We start from the raw sequence: 5,841 nt of genomic DNA, 5'->3' as shown, positions 1-5,841 counted from the left end.
GGGAGACTGGGTGCAGCTAGCAGGGCCGAGGAGAAAGGACGGAGTGGGCCCCAGCGCAGCACCTAGTCCGTGCGACCGAACGGGGCTGCCCGGCGCGCGCAGCGCCCAAGCCCTGTGCGAGCGAGGGAGGAGGTTGAAGGGTCAGGGGCCGGCCTCAGTGGGGCTCGGCTCGGAGCAAGCTTTATTTTTACTTGGCTTGAAAATAAAGGCCGGCCTTGATCTTGTGGGGCCTTGATCCTGTGTCGCCTCTTAAGCACTGGAATTACAACCACCACACTAGCTTTAGAAAGCTTTATTTTTAATTTTCAGTTGCAAGCCGGGCCTGGTGGGGTACACCTGTAGTCCCAGCGCTCTGGAGGCAGAGCAGGAGGATCACTGAGTTCGCGGCCCGCCTAAACTGCTTCGCAAGACCCTGTCTCAGTTTTTTTTTTTTTTTCCCCAGATGAGAGCCCTGGGCTGCTCAGCAGCAATTCCCATGTTAGATTTTAAAGATAAGTGTATTTCTTTGTTGAGAACGTATTTCTAAAAAATAGCACCTTCATCACATCCCACCGGGAATCAACCTCAAAGCTAAACTCATTTAGACTTTTTTCTTTTTTTTTTGACAGGGTTTCGCTGTGTAGACCCCGCTTGCCTCGAATTTGAGTGGATACTCCTGCTTCAGCCTCCGGAGTGCTGGGATTGCAGGCCTGCGGCCACACACCCGCAACTCTCATGGCTATCGGCAGTCCTGCACAGAAGAGAAAAATCAGTCTCCAAAAATACTTTGAAGATGTTTCGGCTGTATATGTTTAAGCATTTTAGATTCCTTTGCATAGTATTTTTGGGTAGGTGGAAGTGAGTCACAGAAGACTAAACTCATAGATCTTGCTGTTTTATTTTAAAGTAAGCGGACTTTTGTGAGGTTGGATTTTAGTTGACGCGGTGTTAGCGAGGGCTCAGCAGTGTCGCTGGAGTAGCAAACAGGCAATTAGTTGGCAAGCCCTTTCCTCAGAGTTAAGGTTGTTAGATTGCTCAAAACGTTGCGTTTGTGCCGTTGAACGTGGCCTCTCGGGTGACCCCTGGTGGGCAGCAGCGGAAGGGCCGGGCCGGTGGCTGGCGCGAGAGGCTGGTGCTCTCTCCCCCCCTAGCGGCGCTGCCTGCTGGACTCAGCGTCCTCGTAAGTCCCCGGCGAGTTTGAGGATTCTCAGGTGCTAAAGGAGAAAGGGGGTGAAAAGTTCAGGGCCGGGAGGACAGCTTCATTGCCAGAGACACGTTCACAGTCACGAAAGGCCAGTGGGTAACGATGGACTTTTTGGTGAAATTTCTCTAATTATAACTTGGTTGTGAAGAAAATATTTTTTGTTGTTTTGTGGTTTTTTTCAGTACCAGGGATCGAACTTGGGAGCTTGCACTTGACAGGCAGGCGCTTATGCCGCTGAGCTATATCCCCGGCAAAAGCGTTAAATACACTGAAATTGCCCTTATTAGAAATAAATCCTAGGGCCTGGTGAGATGGCTCAGTGGTCTAAAGCACCTGCTTAGAACAAGCTTAGCAAAGCACAGGGACCGCGGTTCAATCCCCAGCACCACATGCCAGCCAGCCCCGCCCCCTGGTGGGCTGAGCTGGCCACACACACACACACACACACACACATAAATAAATAAAATTTTTAAAAAATCCTAATAAATTTATTTGTGCATTGAAAAATTGTTTTGGCTCAATGATCATTGTCATTGTATAATGAGTTCACCGATTCTTATGTGTGAAGCTCTTCGGGTCTTTGCAGTAATTGCCTTTAGTGTTTATTTTACTGGCTTTATTTTACTCTCCCTCCCCTCCCCCCGCATTGGGGATTGGACTCAGGACCCTGTACTTGCCAGGCAGGCGCTTGTTCTACCGAGCTATCTCCCTTGCCCTATTTTACTTCTGTAATTAAATTTTCTTGGATTCTTTTGAGACAGATTCTTGCTGTGTCAGGCAGGCCTTGAACGTGTTAAGTGGCCTAGGCTGGCCTGGGACTCGCAGTGATCCTCCTGCCTCAGCTTCCTGAGTGCTGAGATCACAGGCGCATGCCAGCAGCTTGGCTGCTTATTTTCCTCTCATTCTCTTCAGCGGTGCAGTAACCGGCAGGGGACTTGTGGAGCAGGTGGTGGCTCCTTTCAGTTTCCTGTAGGATCTCTTTCCTCCCCTCCCCTCCCCTCCCCTCCCCTCCCCTCTCCTCCTTTTTAGAGATGGTTACATGACTTTCTTAAGTGTGTGAACTTAAGTCAGTTTTTTTCCTCCCCTATTTATTCAAACAATGAAAGCACCAGAAACAATCCTGATGCCTCTCAGTGTCTTTTTATCTTTTTATTTCTTAAAGGAAAAGCAGTTCTCCTGGATGAAGCGTTGAGTGCTTGCTGGTGATCCTAGTACCCTCACGCAGCCAAGGCTGCTTACCTGCCCTTCCTGGCCTGCAGCTGGCTGCAGGTTCTGCGCTGACTACTGGCTGTCCTGGGTTCTGGGTGCTGCGCCCTGGGCCCACACTGCCTTTCACTCCACTGCCACTAGCCACAGCCCAGGCCTCCTGCTCCTTGCATGTGCAGCCCTGCACCTGCCCAGGTCGCCTTGCTGTCCTTAACCCTGCTCTCCACCTCCTTAGTTCCCAAGGGCATTGCCTGGTCCTCACCCCCCGCAGGGCTCCTTGGAGTGGACCCCAAGTCCTGGTGGTGCGTGAATGTTCAAACTCAAACTCAGGAACTCTCTTAAAAACTGTTCAAGTAAGAGGCAGGGACTGGGGTTCGATCCCTGGGGTGCTGTGCTGGCCCTGCCCCCAGGGTACACTGAGCCAATGACTGAGACTGGGAGTGGTGGCATGTGCCTGTAGTCCTAGTGCTTGGGAGGCTGAAAACAGGTGGACTACAAGTCCCATCTGTGTAGTGAGAACCTGTAGACCCAATATTAAATACATGAGAGAAAGAAAATTGCAAGTTATTACCAAGAGGCATAATCCTAAAGAGATGTGTGAGAATTACTCCCAGATCTGTGGTTCTGTGTAGCGACCATCTTAATGAAAACCTGGGGTGTTTGGTTGTCTGAAAAACTCACGGCCAGTGCAGCTGGGCAGCAGCCCATGGCCTTTGCTCCTGAATCAAACCCAGAACACAGCCACCCCAGGGCCAACGCTGCAGGCTTACTCCCAGGAGGCCAGGACTCCTAGGACTGCCCTGGAACATGGGAAAATTCTACATCGGAGGAGACCCTTGGGCACCTGGCCTCCCACGTGCCCTGCAGCGACTTCTCTCTGGGCTCCAGGACAGGCTGGCATCTGTGCAGGTGTAGCAGTGGCAGGTGCAGCCCATGTGGCAGCACCTGTCAGTCATGATCTTTGAGACCCAATAGACCTGGATGCCCAGTAGAGGGTGTCGGGGCTTGCACTCCCAGCACACTACTGCCCCGATGAACATGTAGTTGACTGTGTAGCGAGCTTCGAGTAAGACACATGCTGCCTGTCCGGCAGCTCCATGGCCCACAGTGACAGAACCATAGCTGCGAGTGGAGTTTATTTCTTAAGGAAACATGAAATGGATGCATAATCTATATTGTATTCATTTATTAAGGTTTTAATTTTATTCACATCTTTAAAGTTGTTATACTGGGGATGGAACTTAGGACCTTACGCTTGCCACGCAGGCCTTATGCCTCTGAGCTATCTCCTAGCCCTTTATTCACATTTTAGTATGCACCCATCACACAGCTTGTGGGAGTTTGTGGGAGAACATACCCTCATTCCATGTTCAGCCTCTCTAGGCCCGCTCCCCACCTTCCTTGATTCTCTTCCTGATTGAAAAAGATCCAGTTCTTTACTTTCTGTTATCTTTTATTCTGTTCTTCATACTTTGGGGCTTTTGTGTGAGAAGAGCCATGTGATGCTTAAGCGGCGTGTCTGCGGCATCTCACTGAACAATAAGTCTTGGTGCGCCCAGTTCCCTACAAATGACTCCCGCTTACCCTTTGTGGCTGAGAAGCACTCAACTGTGTGTCATAACACACTTTCTTTATCTGTTCATCAATTTTGCTGTTTGTTTTCATTTTTTTTAATTTTTTTATTTTTTTGTGGAACCGGGGATTGAACTCAGGCCCTTGCGCTTGCCAGGGAAGCGCTTATTCCACTGAGCCATCTCCCTGGCCCCTGCTGTTTGTTTTTAAATCTTAGTTCATGATTTCAAGAATTTGTAACGGCCTGGGATACAGCTCGGTAGCACAAGCACCTACCTGGTAGGCACAAGGTCCTGAGTTGGATTCCTAGTACAGAATTGTTTTATTATTTATTTATTTATTGCAGCTGAACTGGACAGGATGGAACATGCCTGTAATCTTAGCACGTGGGAGGCTAAGGCAATAGGCTCTCAGCAAGTTCAAGGCCAGCTTGGACTATGTAGCAAGATCCTATCTCAAAAACAAAACTGAAAAAGAAAAAGCCAAAACCCAGTTTGACTCTGGTATGGATACTAGAGGGAGATTTATAATAATATTAATAAGATAAGTGTTTTTAAATGTGTATTTAAGAATTAATTGCATTTTATATCTTTTTTTGTCTTGTCTTTTTGAGACAGGGTTTCACCATGCAGTTTAGGCTGGCCATGGATTTACTTTGTAGCCTAGGCTGGGTTGCAATTCAAAGTGATCCTCCTGCCTCAGCCTCCAGAGTGCTGGAATTACAGAAGTACACTGCCACACCAGACCAACATTCTTTATTCTTTGTTTTTTGTGCGTGTGGTACTGGGGATGAACGTGGGACCTTGTGCTTGCCAGGCAGGCAGTTATACCGCTGAGCTATCTCCCCAGCCCTACATTCTTTATTAATAGACATTTAAATGTGTTATGGATTTTGTTATATTCATTACCAAATTTGTTTATTGTTTTCTCTCATTAAGAAATAATGTAAAGATAACTGGGTATGGTGGGGCACAGCTGTAATCTCAGCACTAGGAGGCTGAGGCAGGAGAATCAAGAGTTTGAGGCTGGCCTGGGCTATATAATGAGTTAAGATTTTTTTCCTTTCTTCCTGCCTGCCTGCCCACCCGCCCACCCATCCGCCTTCCTGCCTTCCCATCCAGCAGCTTCTTACAGAGGTATACCTCTCCCTGTTTCTGAATTCTAAGTGTTTCTAATGACCTTTTATTTTAGGGTCAAGGAACAGATTAGGTGATAGCTAAACTTGAAATCATACACTTCATGTATGATCTCATGAATTCACGTGGGTAATCAACACCTGGTTTCATTATTTTCCTAACAGCCGTTCTTTAATTCACTAATGAGCTACTTGAGTCAATCCACATTAGTGGAAAATCGAGGCAACTGGAATTCCCTGCTCTGAATCCACATAACATTTTTGTAGTCAGGCAAAAATTATCAAATTCTTTTGTGGTATAGAATTTGCTATAAAGAGTTTTAATGCTTTCTTAGCTTTGATTTTGAGTTACAGGGACATGAGAGTGAGTGCACAGGCCCTGGGAGAGATGCATGCTGCCAAGTACCCAAAGTTAAGAATGGAATGAAGTTGTGAGTAGCTTACACATGACAGGAGCATACTCCATCCTCATCAGAATGGCTCAATGTATGGAAATCTGTAGAAACACTAAATAGGATAAAAACCATGTGGTCATTCCAGTAGATGCAAAAAAAAAAAAACATTTGACAAAACCCTGTATCTGTTCCTAATAAAAAGAACCCCGAAAAAAAAAAAATAGGAATAGAAGAACCTTATCTCAATCTGATGAGAGCCGTTTATGACAAACCAGTGGCAAGCATCATTTAAATGGGGAAAACAAAGCTTTTCCTTTAAAATTAGGAATAAGACATGTATGTTGGCTATC

The sequence above is a fragment of the Octodon degus genome, unplaced genomic scaffold (genome assembly GCF_000260255.1).
Source record: "Octodon degus isolate 3935 unplaced genomic scaffold, OctDeg1.0 scaffold00190, whole genome shotgun sequence".
Taxonomy (NCBI): domain Eukaryota; kingdom Metazoa; phylum Chordata; class Mammalia; order Rodentia; family Octodontidae; genus Octodon; species Octodon degus.
The sequence above is the reverse complement of the archived record's forward strand: the minus strand, read 5'-3'. Positions refer to the sequence as shown.